Raw genomic sequence first — 19,033 nt, 5'->3', positions numbered from 1 at the left:
TATTTATGTATTTATTTTTGAGACAGGGTCCCACTCTGTCACCCAGGCTGAAGTGCCGTGCCAGGATCTTGGCTCACTGCAACCCCCCTCCCAGGTTCAAGCGATTCTCGTGCCTCTTGAGTAGCTGGGATTACAGGCATGCACCACAGCACCCGGCTAATTTTTGTATTTTTAGTAGAGACAAGGTTTCACCATGTTGGCCGGGCTGGTCAGGAACTCCTGGCCTTAAGTGATACACCCCCTCAGCCTCCCAAAAGTGCTGGGGTTACAGGCTAAAACAGAGTTTATTTTTTAGCGCAGTTTAAATGTACAGCAAAATTGAGTAGAAAGTACAGATTTCTTAATTGGGCAGTCTTCCCACTATCAATATCCCACACAAGAGTGGTGCATTTATTCCAATGGATGAACCTACAGTGACACATCATCATCTAAAGTCCACAGTTTACCTAACAGTACACTTTCAGTACTGTACATTCTGTGGGTTAAGGCAAATGAATAATGATATGTATCTACCATTATTATATCATACAGAATAGTTTCACTGCCCTAAAAATCCTGTGTTCCACCTATTAATTTACCCTCCTTCCCAACCCCCGGCATCTGTCTCCATAGTTTTGCCTTTTCCAGAATGTCATGAAGTTGGAATCACACGTACATAGCCTTTTCAGAATGGCTTCTTTCACCTAGTAATATGCATTTAAGGTTCCTCCATGTATTCTCATGGTTGATAGCTCATTTCTTTTTAGTGTGGAATAACATTCCGTTTTATGGAGATACCACAGTTTATTTATTCCTTCCCCTACTGGAGAACACCTTGGTTGCTTCCACATTTTGATAAACTATGAATAAAGCTGCTCTAAACATCTCTGTGCAAGTTTTACTCCTTTTTTAAACAGTGTATTTAGTCAGGGTTCTCCAGAGAGAACCAACAAAATATAGATACATAGAAACAGATTTATTATGAGGGATTGGCTCATGCAATTATGGAGGCTAGAAAGTCCCACAATCTGCCGTGTGCAAGCTGGAGGCCAACAGAGCTAATAGTGTTAAATCTCAGTCTGATGAGAAGGCCTGAGGGAGGGCCTGAGGGATATCCCAGCTCAAGCTGAGTACAAATTCGCTCTCTCTTTCTCTTTTATTCTATTCAGGCCCTCAAGGGATTTGTGATGTCTTTATTCAGTCTATATATTCAAATGCTAATCTCTTCCAGAAACACCCTCACAAATACACAGCAGTAGTGATGTTTTACCAGCTACCTGGGCATCTCTCAAACCAGTCTAGTTGACATATAAAATTAACTACCACAGATGGGTTTTCTTTTTTTTTTGTCTTTTTTTTTTTTTTTGAGACAGAGTTTCACTCCTGTTGCCCAGGCTGGAGTACAATGGCACGATCTCGGCTCACCACAACCTCTACCTCCCAGGTTCAAGAGATTCTCCTGCCTCAGCCTCCCAAGTAGCTGAGATTACAGGCATGTGCCACCAGGCCCGGCTATTTTGTATTTTTAGTAGAGACAGGGTTTGGCCATGTTGGTCAGGCTGGTCTTGAACTCCCGACCTCAGGTGATCCACCAGCCTCAGCCTCCCAAAGTGCTGGGATTACAGGCATGAGCCACCATGCCCGGCCCACAGATGGTTTTTAAAAATTATTATTTGAAAAATCATCCTTATTTGCCAGGAAAAGATGTTTCTTAAGTCTAGGCTAGAGATAAAGAATACAGAGCACTGGCTAGAAAAAAACAGATGAAATGAGTTAAATCATATAGAGTAAGAAGGGAAGACTGGACAGAAAGCTCAGGAAATATTAATACTTGTAGAACAAACAGAAAAAAATAAAAGACACTGTAAGATATATCTTCAAAGGTTTAGCCTGTTAACTTCCTTGTCCTTTGTTCTCAAACTCAATTTCTCTTTCTACGTCTCCTTGCCCCTAGTTACTGTAAACAGCCTACCCCCTTCCTGTCAGATCTAATCAATAACTCACATCTGTTCCATTGGTTACCTGCACCATTGTTCCCCCGAAACTGCACATCTCACCACTGTACCTCATGTCCCCCTTCCCTTCCATATTTAGAAAAATATTTGCAAGTAGCCAATCGGGTCAGCTCGGATTGCATGGTCTGACCCCAGCCTATGGGGGAGTGACACAGAGGTAAGGACTACGTGTCAGGGATTAAAAAAAAAAAAAAAAAAAAAACAAAAAAACAAAACCTCTCCTTTGTTCGGTGATCTTGATTATGATCTTTTGTGATCTTGATTGACGCAAGTGGCACCCTTCTGCAGCAGTAAATTGCCTTGCTGAGAAAACTTTTGCCTGAGTGCTGGTTTCACTTTGCAGCACCGAGAATTTATTCCTAGAGCATTTTTATATCCAACAGACACTAACCAAAAAAAGATCAAAATAGTAGTAGAAAAATAAGAGTGGTATTATCACCAAAAAGGAAAATATTGAGAAAGGTAATGGTCCTTGTTAAACACAGAAGGGAGGTGACATAGACGGTGGACTCCTGCTGCTACCCCTTCCTCCAAACTTCTTCACAGTGCTCTCTGGAACTTGTTTGTCTATAAACATCCCCCAACTCTGTATCTTATCTTCAATAGATTCACTCACTACTGAACTCCCCTGGCTTACTTCCCTCCCTTGATGAAACTTGGCTTCCCCTTAGAATACTGCTTCTCCTACAGCTACAGCCTTCTCAAAGGGTTTCTGCTTGCTTATTCTCTTACACTTTACATCAGTGCTGTTTCCTGTCAACTATTTTTCTAAGCTCTTTTAAAAGCTCTTGCTCAAAAGCAAAACTACCCCAGAGTGCAGACAACATTCTATTTCTTAACCTGGGTGGTCATTACATGGATATTTGCTTTGTGGCAGTTTATTGAGCTGTATTTATGTCTGTACTTTCTTCTGTGTTACACTTCAAAATAAATAAGGTTTTTAAAAAAACTGCTAAGAATCAGGCTGCATTTTGTTTTCTAGGTTCCTTATGAATCAATGAAAATGTGTGTGTGTCTATGTGTGTGCATGCACACATGTGTGTGTATTCAATTCCTACAAGTGTTATGAAGATGGTATAGGCTTATATTCTAGACTATCTACTCTACTCTAGCATAGAGTATAAGAAATAGCAAATTAATTTTGGTTGGCAGCTGGTAGAAGAGAAACCTAGATAAATATTGGAAATAGACTTTCTTTTTCTTCTACCAACACTGTGAAAATATATAATAGTATGTAGCCTGACTAAAATTTATAGCAGTCAAATTGAAGATAATACAAAATAATACTGTCTTCAACTAATGTAATATCTGTTTTTGAGATAGTTATAATAAAAAGTTATCAGCAGTAAACAGTTTCATAATAACTCTGTTAGCAATAATGACAATGTCACTACATTTAAGATGCCAAAAATTTACAAAGTTACAACAGCATGGTGGGGCTTATTTTTAGAAGGTCTTTGAGAACTATTCAAGGAAATGGCCATTTAACTATATTTTCATTATGAAAGATGAGTATGACTCATTTTCGAGTTGGGGAAAATAAGATTAATAGAATATTCTTAGTTATGTGGTTGGCATTTTGTTTTCTAGGTTCCTTATGAATCACTGGAATAATGCTTACTATTCTCAGAATGCTAAGAGATAAGACAACACAGATCACAGTCCACATTTTAAGGCCAAATGATGGAAAATAAAAATAAGGACTATGATGCTGAATGTTGCCAACACAAACAAATGATAAATGTTTGAGATGATGGATATGCTAACTACCATGATCTGAGTACTACACATTATATGTATTGCAACATCATGATGTATCCATAAATACGTACAATTATTATGTGTTAAACTAAAAAAGGAACGTGAAGTTATTGTTCTCTCTACCACTCAGAGGAAGACAATCATTACCCAATTAGTGCTTTTTTTTTTTTTAGAGACAGAGTCTCACTCTTCTGTCACCCAGGCTAGAGTGCAGTGGCGTGATCATCGCTCACCACAGCCTCAAACCCCTGGGCTCGAGTGATTCTCCTGCCTTAGCCACCTGAGTAGCTGGGACTACAGGCATGTACTACCATGCCTGGCTATTTTTTAAAATGTTTTTTAGAGACGGGGTCTCACTATGTTGCCCAGGCTAGCCTCAAACTCCTGAGCTCAGGCAATCCTCCTGCCTAAGCCTCCCAAAGCATTGGCATGAGCCACTGTGCCCAGACCATATAAGTGATTTAGTCTGAACCCTGCTATGGTGTGAATATGGTTTGTCCCCACCAGAACAACAACAAAAACAAAAACTACTCTAAAAATAAAATCTGGTTTAAAACAAATAAATAGGCCGGGCGCAGCTGCTTACGCCTGTAATCCCAGCACTTTGGGAGGCCAAGGTGGGTGGATCACATGAGGTCAGGAATTCAAGACCAGCCTGGCCAACATGGTGAAACTCCATCTCTACTAAAAATACAAAATTAGCCAGGTGTGGTGGTGCATGTCTCTAATCCTAGCTACTTGGGAGGCTGAGGCAGGAGAATCACTTGCACTCAGGAGGCGGAAGTTAACAGTGAACAGAGATGGCTCCACTGCACTCCAGCCTGGACAATAAGAGACTCCGTCTAAAAAAAAAAAAAATAAGTAAATAAATAAATGAGGATTATGAACTAAAAAACAGAACAAAAAAGTAATCAGTTGAAAGTTACTATCCTGCAGCTGTGGTGGCTTACATCTATAATCTCAGCACTGTGGGAAGCTGAGGCAGCAGAATCACTTGAGGCCTGCAGTTCAAGACCAGCCTGGGCAACATACCGAAACCCCTTCTCCACAGAAATTTTTTAAAAATTAGCCAGGCAGCCGGGCATGGTGGCTTATACTTGTAATCCCAGAACTTTGGGAGGCTGAGGCAGGCGGATCACCTGAGGTCAGGAGTTTGAGACCAGCCTGGCCAACATGGTGAAACCTCGTCTCTACAAAAATACAAAAAATTAGCCAGGCATGATGGCAGGTGCCTGTAATTCCAGCTACTTGGGAGGCTGAGGCGGGAGAATCGCTTGAATCTGGTAGGCGGAGGTTGCAGTGAGCTGAGATCGCGCCATTGCATTCCAGCCTGGGAAACAGAGAAAGACTCCATCTCAAAAAAAAAAAAAAAAAATTAGCCAGGTATGGTGGTACATGCCTGTAGTCCTACCTACTCAGGAGGCTGAGGCAGGAAGATCTCTTGACCTCAGGAGTTTGAGATTACAGTGAGCTATGAGTGCACCATTATACACCAGCCTGGACAACAGAGCAAGACCCTGGCTCTAACAAAAAATAAAAATTAAAATTAAAGAATAAAGTTATTGTCCTTTATTTTGAGACTATGTCCTTCCTATGCCTATGGTGTAAACGCTACTTTCCTTTTATGATACAGGGACAGTAGATGAATGTTGTTTGTTTTTGTTTTGTTTTTTTGAGACGGAGTTTCACTCTTGTTGCCCAGGCTGGAGAAAAATGGTGCGAACTTGGCTCACTGCAACCTCTGCCTCCTGGGTTCAAGCGATTCTCCTGCCTCAGCCTCCTGAGTAGCTGAGATTGCAGACATGCACCACCATGCCTGGCTATAATTTTTTTTTAAATGTCCTTACTTTTCACAGTGTTTAGTTGTCAACCCTACATCAACCCACTATCCTACATTTTTTTTTTTTTTAGACAGAGTCTTGCTCTGTCACCCAGTGCAATGGCATGATCTCAGCTCGCTGCAACTTCTGCCTCCTGGGTTCAAGTGATTCTCATGCCTCAGCTTTCCAAGTAGCCAGGATTACAGGCGCGCACCACCATGCCCAGCTAATCTTGTATTTTTAGTAAAGACAGGGTTTCACAATGTTGGCAAGGCTGGTCTCAAACTCCTGACCTCAGGTTATCTATCTGCCTCGGCCTCCCAAAGTGCTGGGATTACAGCCGTTAGACACTGCACCTGGCCCCTATACTACCTTTTGAAAATTAAACTTTGAAATTCAAGTCCAGGGACCACTGCTATCCTTCACATCAGTCTAGTTGATACTTAAGTCAAAACACTTTACCATACTATAAAACAAAATATAGTATTCAATCTGTGGGTACAATTTACTGGTAGTAATTTTGAATTAATATTCTATATGGCTCATGCAAAATTAAGTACACTGCTACTCCCAGTACCAGCACAGGATCGGACATATGTCATTTTTTCAGTCCACAAGGGAATAAATCTCATGATCTATACCATATCTCTCAACAAAAACAAAAACTAGTAAGATAAGAGGTCCACGAACACAGGCTAATCAAACTTGGTGAAAATTCTTTCAAGCTAATGGAATTTAGATATAAAATTAAATTTTTGAAGGACATTTTTAGATGTTATCTTTATGATTTAAAAGAAGTTAGAGACAGAGATCATATTCATATTTGAACTAAAGGCTGACATTTTCATGTGAGAATCTCTGAAATATAACCCCACAGTGATTGACACAGAATATTTTAAGCAGCCACATGCAGATGAATTAAGTACTGAGGCATAAATTTTAAAACAATCTTTTGAAAACACTATTCAAATATCTTAAGTGATCCTGGGCTGGATATCAGTAGAAGCAAATAAAGTACTTGGCAGTCAACAATGACTAAAAATGTTGCCCTTAGGCCCAAGGAAGTGATGAAAAATCACTATAAAGTTGATGTTGATAAGTTGTGTAATAGTTACTGTCCCCTGCATATTATGTGTATAAAAAATTGTCAGGCCAGGCATGGTGGCTCACACCTGGAATCTCAGCATTTTGGGAGGCTGAGGCAGGAGAACTGTTTGAGCCAGTAGTTCAAGACCACCCTGGGCAACATAATAAGACCCTATCTCTACAAAAAATTAAACAATTAGCTAGGCACAGTGGTATGCATCTGTAGTCCTAGCTACTCAGGAGTCTGAGGCAGAAGGATCGCTTGAGACCAGGAATTTGAGGTTACAATGAGCTATTAGTGTGCCACTGTACTCTACTATGGGTGACAGAGTGAAACTGTCTCAAAACACAACACAACACACAAAAAAATTGCTTTAATGGAAGAACTCAGTAAATTATACCTTTCTCCAAGGAGAAACATGTTTAGTTTTTGAAAGCTGGTAAGGGTATTCACTGAAACATTACTGTGAAAGAGAAAATCCAAAGGCAATCTAAATGACCATCAATAGGAAAATGGTTAAAATAAATTCAATAAATTAAATATGCCCATTCTAAATTTACAGCCATTAAAACAAAAAAAATAGAGCCATACATGAAACAATTTTCATAATAAAATGCTGAATGAAAAAAGTTACAAACATGTATTAATTCCATTAAAAATAACTAAAAAACAATAAAGTAACAGAAACAGTGGTAAAATAGAGGAAAGATTTGAAAACATACCAAAACTTAACACTTACTATATCTGGGGGCTTGGTGGTGAGACCCTCCACTTTTATTATACACTTATGCACTCCTGTATTGTTTGTATGGCTTTTTTTTTCCCCCAATAGGATACATGTACTACTTTTGTGATTTTCCTTTTTTTTTTTTTTTGAGAGACAAAGTCTCACTCTGTCACCCAGGCTGGAGTGCAATGGCACCATCAGAGCTCACTGCAGCCCTAAGCTCTCGGGCTCAAGTGATCCTCCTGTTTCAGCCTCCCAAGTAGCTAGGACTATAGGCATATCATCACATCCGGCTAACTTTATAATTTTTTGTAGAGATGGGGTCTCACTATGTTGCCCAGGCTGGTCTCAAACTCCTGGCTTCAAGTGATTCTCCCACCTTAGCCTCCCAAATTGCTGGGATTATAGGCGTGAGCCACCCTACCCAGCCTACTTTTGTAATTTTTAAAGACTAGTAACATTTTCTAAATTAAATAACTGAAATCTAAAAAGTAAAAACATAAAAATTATTCTAATTTGGACCATCTAAGTAAATAACAAACATTAGCAATATATAAACTTTGGGAAACCTTACAGGCTATACTAGTATGTCTCAACTTCAGACCTTCATACTTGGTTTATGAGTTTTGTCATATCTGGATGCTCTTAATGTTTTAATTTAAATTAACTTTTTTTTTTTCTTTCTTTCTTTCTTTTTTTTTTTTGAGACAGAGCCTTGCTCTGTTGCCCAGGCTGGAGTGCAGTGGCACGATAACAGCTAACTGCAACCTCCACCTCCCAGGGTCAAGCGATTCTTGGGCCTCAGCCTCCCGAGTAGCTGGGATCACAGGTGCAGACCACCACGCCCAGCTAATTTTTGTATTTTTTGTAGAGACGGAGTTTCACTACGCTGGTCAGGCTGGTCTCGAACTGCCTGGTGATTGAGGTGATCCACCCCCCTTGGCCTCCCAAAGTGCTGGGATTACAGGCGTGTGCCACCATGCTTGGTCTTAAATAAACTCATTTTTTAAAAATTAAATAAACTTAGCCTCATGCCAAGCAATAATATTGATGCAATCAAAGTTTGTTCCAGGATATACTTTAAAGTACTTAACTATACATTGTACTCCCTATCCGAGCCAAAACAGACAGAAAAGGATATCTTGACTAAAATAAATACAAAGTTGATTCTTGTTCCACCTAAAATCATCTCTTTAGGAAAGCAGTTTACCCTCCTGCCCGTACACATTATACACTTGTCCTTCAGTATCCACAGGGGATTGGTTCCAGGAACCCCATGGATACCAAAATCTACAGATGCTCAAGTGCCTTATATAAAATGGCATAGTAAAAAGTCCTAGCTAGAGCAATCAGGCAAGAGAAAGAAATAAAGGACATCCAAATAGGAAAGGAAGAAGTCAAATTATCCTTGTTTACAGATGATGTAATCTTGTATTTGGAGAAAACTAAAGACTCTACCAAAAAACTATTAGAACTGATAAATTCAGTAAAGTTGCATGATGCAAAGTCAACATGCAAAACTCAGTAGCATTTCTATATGCCAACAGTGAACAATCTGAAAAACAAATCAAAAAATTAATCCCATTTACAATAGCCACAAATAAAATTAAATACCTAGGAATTAACCAAAGTGAAATCAAAGTGAAAGATATCTACGATGAAAACTCAAAAGAAATTTAAGAGGGTCAGGGTGGTGGCTCATGCCTGTAATCCCAGCACCTTGGGAGGCCAAAGCAGGAGGATCACTTGAGCTCAGGAGTTCGAGACCAGCCTGGATAACATAGTGAGACCCACCTCTACAAAAAAACAAAAAATTAAGGGCTAGAGATGATGGCTCACACCTGTAATCCCAGCACTTTGGGAGGCGGAGGCAGAGGCAGGAGGATCACTTGAGGCCAAGAGTTTGAGATCAGCCTATATTTTTGTACTAAAAAATACAAAATTTGCCGGGTGTGGTAGTGCACACCTGTAATCCCAGCTACTTGGGAGGTTGAGGTACGAGAGTTGCTTGAACCTGGGAGGCAGAGGTTGGAGTGAGCTGAGATAGCACCACTGCACCCCAGACTCCAGCCTGGGCGACAGAGTGGGACTTCGTCTCAAAAAAAAATTAGCCAGGCATGGTGGTGCGTGCCTGTAGTCCCAACTACGTGGGAGGCTGAGGCAGGAGGGCCTCCTGAGCCCATGAGCTGTGATCATGCCACTGCACTCCAGCCTGGATGATAGAGCAAAACCCTGTCTGAAAAAAAAAAAAAAAATTAAAGGGGGCACCCACACGGAAAAAATATTCCACGTTCATGAACTGGAAAAGTCAATATTGTAAAAAGGTCCATACCACCCAAAGCAATCTACAGATTCAACGAAATGTCTATCAAAATGTCTATCAAAATATCAATGACATTCTTCACAGAAATAGAAAACATAATCCTAAAATTTATATGGAACCACAAAAGACCCAGGATAGCCAAAGCTATCCTGAGCAAAAAGAAAAAAACTAGACTTCAAATTATACTACAGGGCTATAGTAACCAAGACAGCATGGTCGTAGCATAAAAACAGACACATAGAGCAATGGAACAGAGTAGAGAACCCAGAAATTAATCCATACGTCTACAGTAAACTCATTTTTAACAAAGGTGCCAAGAACATACATTGGGAAAAGACAGTCTCTTCAATAAATGGTGCTGGGAAAACTGGATATCCACATACAGAAGAATGAAACTACAACCCATCTCTTGCCATATACAAAAATCAAATCAAAATGGATTAAAGACTTAAATCTGAGACCTCAAACTATGAAACTACTGCAAGAAAACACTGGGGGAAACTCTCCAGGACATTGGTCTGGGCAATGATTTCTTAAATAGCACCCCACATGGGGTATTAGGCAATCAAAGCAAAAAAGGACAAATGAGATCACATCAAGTCAAAAAGCTTCTGTATAGCAAACGAAACAATCAACAAAGTGAAGAGACAACCCACAGAATGGAAAAAAAAATTTGCAAACTATTCATCTGACAAGGGATTAATAACCAGAATACATAAGTAACTCAAACAATTCAATAGGAAAGAAATCGAATAATCTAATTCAAAAATGGGTAAAAGATCTGAATAGACATTTCTCAAAAGAAGACTTACAAATGGCAAACAGGTATATAAAAAAAGTGCTCCAATCCTCAGAGAAATGCAAATCAAAACTACAATGAGATACCATCTCACCCCAGTTAAAATGGCTTATATTCAAAAGACAGCCAAGAATGAATGCTGGCAAGGATGTGGAGAAAAGGGATCCTCATACCCTGTTGGTGGGACTGTAAATTTGCACAATCACTATAGAGAATGGTTTGGAGGTTCCTCAAAAAACTAAAAATAGAGCTACCATATGACTCATCAATCTCACTGGTAGGTATAGACCCAAAAGAAAGGAAATCAGTATATTGAAGCAATATCTGCAGTGCCATGTTTGTTGCAGAGCTATTCACAACAGCCAGGATTTGGAAGCAACTAAATAAATGTCTATCAACAGACAAATGGATAAAGAAAATGTGATACATATACATAATGGAGTACTATTCAGCCATTAAAAAGAATGGGATCCTATCATTTGAAAATAGCATGAATGGAACTGGAGGATATTATGTTAAGTGAAATAAGCCAGGCAGAAAAAGACAAACTTCACATATTCTCACTTATTACGGGACCTAAAAATTAAAGCAACTTAACTCATGCAGATAAGAGTATAAGGATGGTTGGCTGGGCGCGGTGGCTCACAATTGTAATCCCAGCACTTTGGGAGGCCAAGGAAGGTGGATCACGAGGTCAGGAGTTCAACATCAGCCTGGGCCAAAATGGTGAAACCCCGTCTCTACTAAAAATACAAAAAATTAGCTGGGCATGATGGTGGGCGCCTGTAATCCCAGCTACTCAGGAGGCTGAGGCAGAGAATTGCTTGAACCCAGGAGGTGGAGGTAGCAGAGTAAAACTCTGTCTCAAAAAAAAAAAAAGTATAAGGATGGTTACCAGCAGTCTGGCCAACATGGCATAGCCCTGTCTCTACTAAAAATACAAAAATTAGGCTGGGCATGGTGGCTCACAGCTGTAATCCCAGCAGTTTGAGAGGCTGAGGCAGGCAGATCACCTGAGGTCGGCAGTTCGAGATCAGTCCGGCCAACGTAGTGAAACCCCATCTCTACTAAAAATACAAAAATTAGCCAGGTGTGGTGGTGGGCGCCAGTAACCCCAGCTACTTGGGAGGTTGAGGCAGAAGAATTGCTTGAACCCAGGAGGCAGAGGTGGCAGTGAGCCGAGATCACGCCACTGCACTCCAGCCTGGGTGATACAGCGAGACTCCATCTCAAAAACAAAACAAAAAAACCCAAAAGGATGGTTATCAGGTGCTGCAAAGGACAGTGTGGGGGGTGGGGGGTGGGGGGTGGGGGGAGATGGAGTAGGGATGGTTAATGCGTACAAAAATACAGTTAGAATGAATAAGACCTAGAATTTGATAGCATCACAGGATGACTATAGCCAACAATAATTTATTGTACATTAAAAAATAACTAAAAGTATAATTGGATTGTTTGTAACACAAAGAAAGGATAAATACTTGAGGTGGATACCCCATTTACCCTGATGTGATTATTACACATTATATGCCTGTATTAAATATCTCACGTACCCCATAAATTACACATTATATGCCTGTATTAAAAAATCTCACGTACCCCATAAATACATATACCTATTATGTACCCACAAAAATAAAAATAAAGATAAAATGGGCGAGGCGCAGTGGCTCACGCCTGTAATCCCAGCACTTTGGGAGGCTGAGGTCAGGCGTTCAAGACAGCCTGGCCAACATGGTGAAACTCTGTCTCTCCTAAAAATACAAAAAATTAGCAGGTCGTGGTGGCGGGGTCCTGTAATCCCGGCTACTTGGGAGGCTGAAGTAGGAGAATCACTTGAACCTGGGAGGTGGAGGTTGCAGTGAGCCGAGATCGTGCCATTGCACTCCAGCCTGGCAAACAAGAGCAAAACTCCATCTCAAAAAAAAAAAAGAAAGATAAAATGATATAGTATTTCCATATAACCTATACACATCCTCCCATATACTTGAAGTCATCTGTAGATTACTTGTAATACCTAATATAATGGAAACAGTTGTCTACTGTATTGTTTTATTTGTATTGTTTCTTGTCATATTGTTATTTTATCACTGTTTTTTCAAATATTTTCTATCTGTGGATACAGAACCTATGAATCCAGAAGGCCGACTGTATATCAAATCAGTATTTACTTGTATATAAGAAATCCATTTCAAAAAGTAACTAAGGGAGGGAGGTGAAAAAAATTAATAAAATATCTTAGAGCTATGATAGCATCACTGCACTCCAACCTGGCAACAAAGAAAGACTCTGTCCCTAAAAAAAAATCTTAAATGTTTAAAAAGATCTTAGTTATACGGCTTTATATATATTTATATGTACATTACAATGTATGTTTTTTCAATCTTGGAAACTTAACTTTCCTGTTTAACTTGTCTGACTGTTTACATTTTAACCGCAACTAACTCACACTAGTCAACTCCAGTTGTATAAATTATATGTTAAATGATATCTCCCGGTGGAGTCGGAGCAGAAAAAAATTTTTTTAATGATATCAACTATTTACAAAAAACAATTTATTTGGTAAAAATGACTTGCAGATTGACTGGTTGACAGTAACTTCACTATCATAAATGAAGGAATTGTTTCAGAGGTGGAATGTTCTGGTCCCTAAAACAGCAGCCCTGAGTGCTCTCCCAGCTGACATATTTTTCATTTTACTAGCCACTCTGAAGATTTTGAGAAGAGCCATGTAATTGAGAAATCTATTTGCAACTTAATATAACAAATGATTTATATCCCTAAGGAATATAAAGTGCTTGCAAATAAAGAAACAAATGGGCCGGGCACGGTGGCTCACGCCTGTAATCCCAGCACTTTGGGAGGCCGAGGCGGGCGGATCACGAGGTCAGGAGATGGAGACCATCCTGGCTAACACGGTGAAACCCCGTCTCTACTAAAAAATAGAAAAAATTAGCCGGGCGTGGTGGTGGGCGCCTGTAGTCTCAGCTACTCGGGAGGCTGAGGCAGGAGAATGGAATGGCATGAACCCAGGAGGCAGAGCTTGCAGTGAGCCGAGATCGCGCCACTGCACTCCAGTCTGGGTGACAGAGCGAGACTCCATCTCAAAACAAACAAAGAAACAAATGATCAAAAGCCCAATGGAAAAATAGGCATAGTACGTGAGCAGGCATTTTACAAGTAGAAATACAAATAGAAATAAAATGTGAAAAATGTCCAATAGTAATCAAATAAATGTTAACTAAAACTGTTATCACCTTTTCCCCATCAACGGTGGTTATCTTTAAAGGGTAGGATTATAGTGTCATTTTTTTTTTGTTGCTTGTCTAAATTGTGTAATTTCTATCAATAGTATCTAATAAATATATAAAAGAATAGTTCAGTAGCTGGGCATTAATTACCACTTCAAAGAACAGTGATACAGTAAAAACTCATCACCAGGATGGCCCAAGAAAACAAACCCATAGAAAATGAAGTGTATCATCACTTCAAAACCTACTATAGGCCGGGCATGGTGGCTCACACCTATAATCCCAGCACTTTGGGAGGCTGAGGCAGTTGGATCAACTGAGGTCAGGAGTTCAAGACCAGCCTGGCCAACAGGGTGAAACTCTCTACTAAAAATACAAATTAGCTGGGTGTGGTGGCCTACGCCTGTAATCCCAGCTACTCGGGAGGCTGAGGTAGGAGAATCGCTTGAACCCGGGAGGCAGAGGTTGCAGTGAGCCGAGATCACGCCACTGCACTGCAGCCTGGGCAACAAGAGTAAAACTCCATCTCAAAAAAAACAGAAACAAAAACAAAAAAATCCTGCTATATACCATACTCTTTTCTCTGTTTCAGGCAGTATTCTCCGTCTGGTCCTTTCCTCATATCCATAAATTTGCCAGTTCCCCACGTCTATTTCCTTTATATTTATCAGGTCAACCCACTGCTAATCCTTTCACATGACTGGTAAAGCCACCTTTGACAGTACCAGCTATCTTCCTGTATCTATCTTCCTGTAAGATGACTTTGATCATGTCACTTCTTTGCTCATTAAGTTTAAACTCTGTAAGTGGCACTCAAGTTCCTTCACAAAGGATTCTGACCTGACTTCTGGACTTCTGAATTACTCCTATCCAGTAGGATTCCTAAACTCCAAGCTAATAGGCCTTCTCTACTGTCCTTTGAATAAGTAGAGGAGGCCCAGCTGTTTCTATCTCATTCCTTATTCATCTAACACTATTTGGATGAAGATGCTGTCTTAGTAGTTTAAGATTGGGAGGATGAAGGACATAGATGAAATATTTAGTATTAATATCCAATATATGCTATGTGCTAAAAGGAGTGGTAAAGACTACTCATTGATGTATATTTTCCTTTTCCCTTTAACTGGTCACATATTAAAGAATAAAATGTTTATTTTACTTTTATTTTTTAAATAGTGTCACACTATATTGCCCAGGCTGGTCTCAAATTCCTGGTCTCAAGGGGTCCTCTCGCCTCAGCCTTCGCAAAGTGCTGGGCTGAGCCATGCACCTGGCCAAGAATAAAATTTTTAACACTTGTATTTGTTGAGCTATGTTTTCTCAGGATATTGAATTTAGCTGTAATAATCTTTAACTTTTCAAAGAACAAACATACCTCTCTCACTATTGTTTGTATTTGTGTAAATTTTCAGGCTTTTTTTTCCCATTACTGATTTGTGGCTTAACAGAAATAATTTTCCACAGCAGTTCCATTTATTCCACAACTCTTAGGATATTCAGTTACAGTTAAAAGAGCAAGAACTTTGCAATGACAAAGACCAAGATTAGCATTCTGAATTCTACCCCCACCCCCATCCTTTCAGCAGTGTGACTTCAGGTAAATTGTGACCTCTCCAAATTTCTTTCCCCTAACTCTAACATGGGGATAATAATACCTACTTCATAGGGTTATTGTGAAAATTAAATGAGTAGGCGGAAACAACTTCACAGTCCTTCAGACATACTAAGAACTCGACAAATAGAAATTATCAATACAATTATTACTATTCAAAAGCAAGAGCACTACTGTCTAGATTATCTGGTAACCCTGATTTTGAAAACCTGAGCACAAGATAATGAAACTTCACTGTAGCAGTTACCTAAATTCTGGTAGTACAAACTAAATGAGCACTGTCTACACTTTAATATGTCCCTTATTTTACTTGACCCCTCTAGAAAGCAAATTATTATATGTATGATTATTCATCATGACAGAGGCATAGAAATATGTAAAATAATTGAAATGATATAATGTCTGGGATTTGCTTCAAAATAACCCAGGATAGGCAGGATGACTCCTGCCTGTAATCCCAACATTTTGGGAGGCCAAGGAGGATCGCTTAAGCCCAGGAGTTTAAAGATAGCCTGAGCAACATAAGGAGACCCCATCTCTACAAAGGGGAGGAAAAAAAAAAGTTAGCCGGGCGTGATGACGCCTGCCTGTAGTCCCAGCTAGTGGGGAGGCTGAGGCGTGAGGATCGCTGGGGCCCAGGAGGTGGAGAGTGCAGTGGGTCGAGATCTCGCCACTGCACTCCAGCCTGGGTGACAGAGACCTTGTCTCAAAAACGCAAAATAACCCGGATTAGGGGAGCAAGACTGCCCACGTATTGATAATTACTGAAACCGGGTAATGAGTACAGTGAATTCCTTATATCCTTCGTTCAATTTCTCCACAGTTTGAAGATTTCCATAATAAAATGCTGCTGTTGTTAATGCCCAAAGGCCGGCTTTGGGGCTTCCTGCAAACCCTAGTCATGGTCAGAAGATACACTCGGAAGTTGTAGGAGGCGAAAAGCGACACAGCAACCACGCGAAGCTGGTTAAACTTCCCGGCGGATCAGCGAGCGCACTGCTCCTCCCGGACGCCGACTGGAGGTGCACCCGCGCAGTCCGGCTCCCGAGCCCGGGAAGGGCGCAGCACCCAAGGGAGCCGCCGCGAAGGGCGGTCTCCCCAGGACCGCCGCCTGGCGGCCGGCGCGGGAACCGGGGGTCCGAAAGATGGACCGAAGGTCGGGGGAGGGGGCAGGAGGTGTAGGGGTAGATTGGCGGGTGGGCGAGTCACAGCCTTCAGGGCAAGTCAGCCGACTTCCCTCTGCTCCTCCGGAGCCCCGGACCCACGCGCCCTCAGCCGAGGAAGTCTCTGCCTCCCGGCCGCGGGGCAAACACTCAACCGGCCCAGGATCCCGCCGGCCTCCCTGCGTTCCCGAACCGAGCTCCTTCAGCTCCTGTCCTGACTGTTTCCAGGGCATCCCATCGCCGTCAGGCCTGCAGCCGACTTCATCACCCCCTAGCCAACCGCTTTTCCGAGTTCCCATCCTACTCACCTCGGCCGCGCGGCAGCCAGCACCCTCTCCGGCTCCTCAGGCTTCTAGCTCGGCTGTCCCGTGGCGTTGCTGCCAATCAGTCAATCCCCGCCCCAAGCCTGAGCCAGGCTGATCAATCAGCTGTTTCCTCAGGCTCGGAGGCGGGCACAAGAAGCTTGGCAGAGGGCGCGGCAACCGCTCCGCAAGCCGGCTGCGGAGTTTCACAGTCGGTGTGCGCACGCGCGGAGCTCTGCGAGGGGCGTGTGCTTTTGTGCGGACCTTGCTTTGTGCCTTCACCGTCCCGCCCTGGGAAGTGCTTTTGTCAGCTTCATGCTTCAGGGGTTTAGGGACACCGACATTCTGAATGTAGCCGCAGATGTGTATTACCTTGAAAGAGGCTGCGATTCGTAAGCTTTTGTTAACCTATCATGTGGAGCCCATTTCACCCCAAGCTGTAGGGACCTGTGTCCACCCGGCAGATCTAATGCCTATGCGTACCTCACATCCGAGATGTTACTCTTTAGGCAGAGCAGGAGTGCGGGGATTACAAAGTGCCTCATGGATAAGTATTTTACTTTACCGTGTTCGGTTCCAGCGTCTGTTCAGTCCGATTCATTTGGGGCACGTGGTTTCTAAAGATTTGAATACTCTAGGACACCCTGGATTTCAAATAATTGTCATGAAAATATGATTATTACATTTCTAGCTAACTTATGCAGTATAGTAATGTGCGTAGGCGTGATGAAAGATTCCTATGTAGGGTAGGAAACCTGTCCGTATTTTTGTATGGCTTTTGAAGAGGCTGTTGCTGATTGGCTGTCTCTCTTACCCTCCCATTGCAATTGATCCCGGAGGTCGCTGGGCTGTAACTGGATCTCTGATGTTCTTGCCCCGGGTGGCACAAGTCTCTTCCTAGTGAGGGCTTTCCTCCTTCACCCAGAGCATTAACTCATTTACTCAACAACGGCTTGTTGGGGGACCACTATGACAGCAGAAAGGTTGTTAAAAGCCTTGAGCCACGCCCTAAGTGAGCCTACAAGATAACGAGGAGATAACACAAACTAAACAAAAACACAAACTTAACATATGTGATCAAATATTATAATGGAATCGAAGTGGGAGCCTAGGCGCCTCCATAATGTCTCAGGGAATACTTCCTGAGAAGTGAGTGCTTGTCTGAGGCTGAATGAAAGAGCAGGAGCTTTGGAGCTGAAAGGGTGGGAGCAACGGATGGTGGCGATTCCGTCAAAGGGCACTAATTTCTTCCTCTGAGATCTTTCCGGAGGGTATTTACTGCTAAGCTAATGAAGCTTGTGTTTCAGGCACGCTGACTTTCGCCAGCCCTTTCCAAAGTCCATAGAGGAACTTTAGCATTGAGTTTACGTGATCATATGTTTACTTATTTATTAAAAGGAAAATGTCTTAAAGCACCCCTCAAAGTGGCATGGGTTAAGACCTGTCTTTTTTTTTTTTTTTTCCTTTCCAACTTCCCTTCCTTCATACTTCCTTTCATGCTAGATACGCTGGAGTGGCCTTGGACATTTTGGGGATCTAGGTGGGGGAAAGAGAGTTGAGTTGAACTTGGGCCACTTCGTGATGAGTTACTGCTGTCTTTCCTGGTGCTAGATTGGCTTCGAGCAAGACACGCTCTGCCAACTCGCTCGGTGCTATGATACAGGGATGGGTCCTTTGGCACCTGGCCCTAGAAGTATGTGGCTAGTGGAGGAGAAAGTTAGTTTGAGGCCAGGCGCGGTGGTGCATGCCTGTAACCAGCAATTTGGGAGGCTGAGACAGGTGGATCACTTGAGGTCAGGAGTTTGAGACCAGCCTAGCTAACGTGGTGAAGCCCCGTCTCCACCAAAAATACAAAAAAGCTGAGTGTGGTGGCACGTGCTTGTAATCCCAGCTACTCAGGAGGCTGAGGCAGGAGGATTGCATGAACCCGGGAGGCAGAGGCTGCAGTCAGCGGAGACCGTGGCACTGCACTCCAGCCTGGGCGACCAAGTGAGACTCTGTCTCAAAAAAAAAAAAAAAAAAAAAAGGGCTGGGCACGGTGGCTCACGCCTATAATTCCAGCACTTTGGGAGGCCGAAATGAGCGGATTATTTGAGGTCAGAAGTTCGAGACCAGCCTGACCAATATGGTGAAACCCTGTCTCTGCTAAAAATACAAAAAAAAAAAAAAAAAAAATTACCTGGGCTTCGTGTCG

At 41.9% G+C, this 19,033-nt stretch overlaps 1 protein-coding gene across 12 annotated transcripts in view; it reads right to left on the bottom strand.

The window, feature by feature from the left end:
• Positions 1-17,852, bottom strand: part of MTFR1 (mitochondrial fission regulator 1) — a 92,617-nt gene extending 74,765 nt beyond the window's left edge. For 2 of the 12 annotated variants that reach the window (XM_054560806.2, XM_054560804.2), the window contains exons 1-2: positions 17,654-17,752; positions 16,846-17,222 (exon numbers count right to left, since the gene is read on the bottom strand). The gene's annotated coding sequence lies outside the window, so the exon portion shown is untranslated. 12 annotated transcript variants of the gene reach the window in all.
• Between the last annotated feature and the right edge of the window lie 1,181 nt (positions 17,853-19,033).

Source organism: Pongo abelii, chromosome 7 (genome assembly GCF_028885655.2).
Source record: "Pongo abelii isolate AG06213 chromosome 7, NHGRI_mPonAbe1-v2.0_pri, whole genome shotgun sequence".
Classification (NCBI taxonomy): Eukaryota; Metazoa; Chordata; class Mammalia; order Primates; family Hominidae; genus Pongo; species Pongo abelii.
The sequence above is the reverse complement of the archived record's forward strand: the minus strand, read 5'-3'. Positions and strand labels throughout refer to the sequence as shown.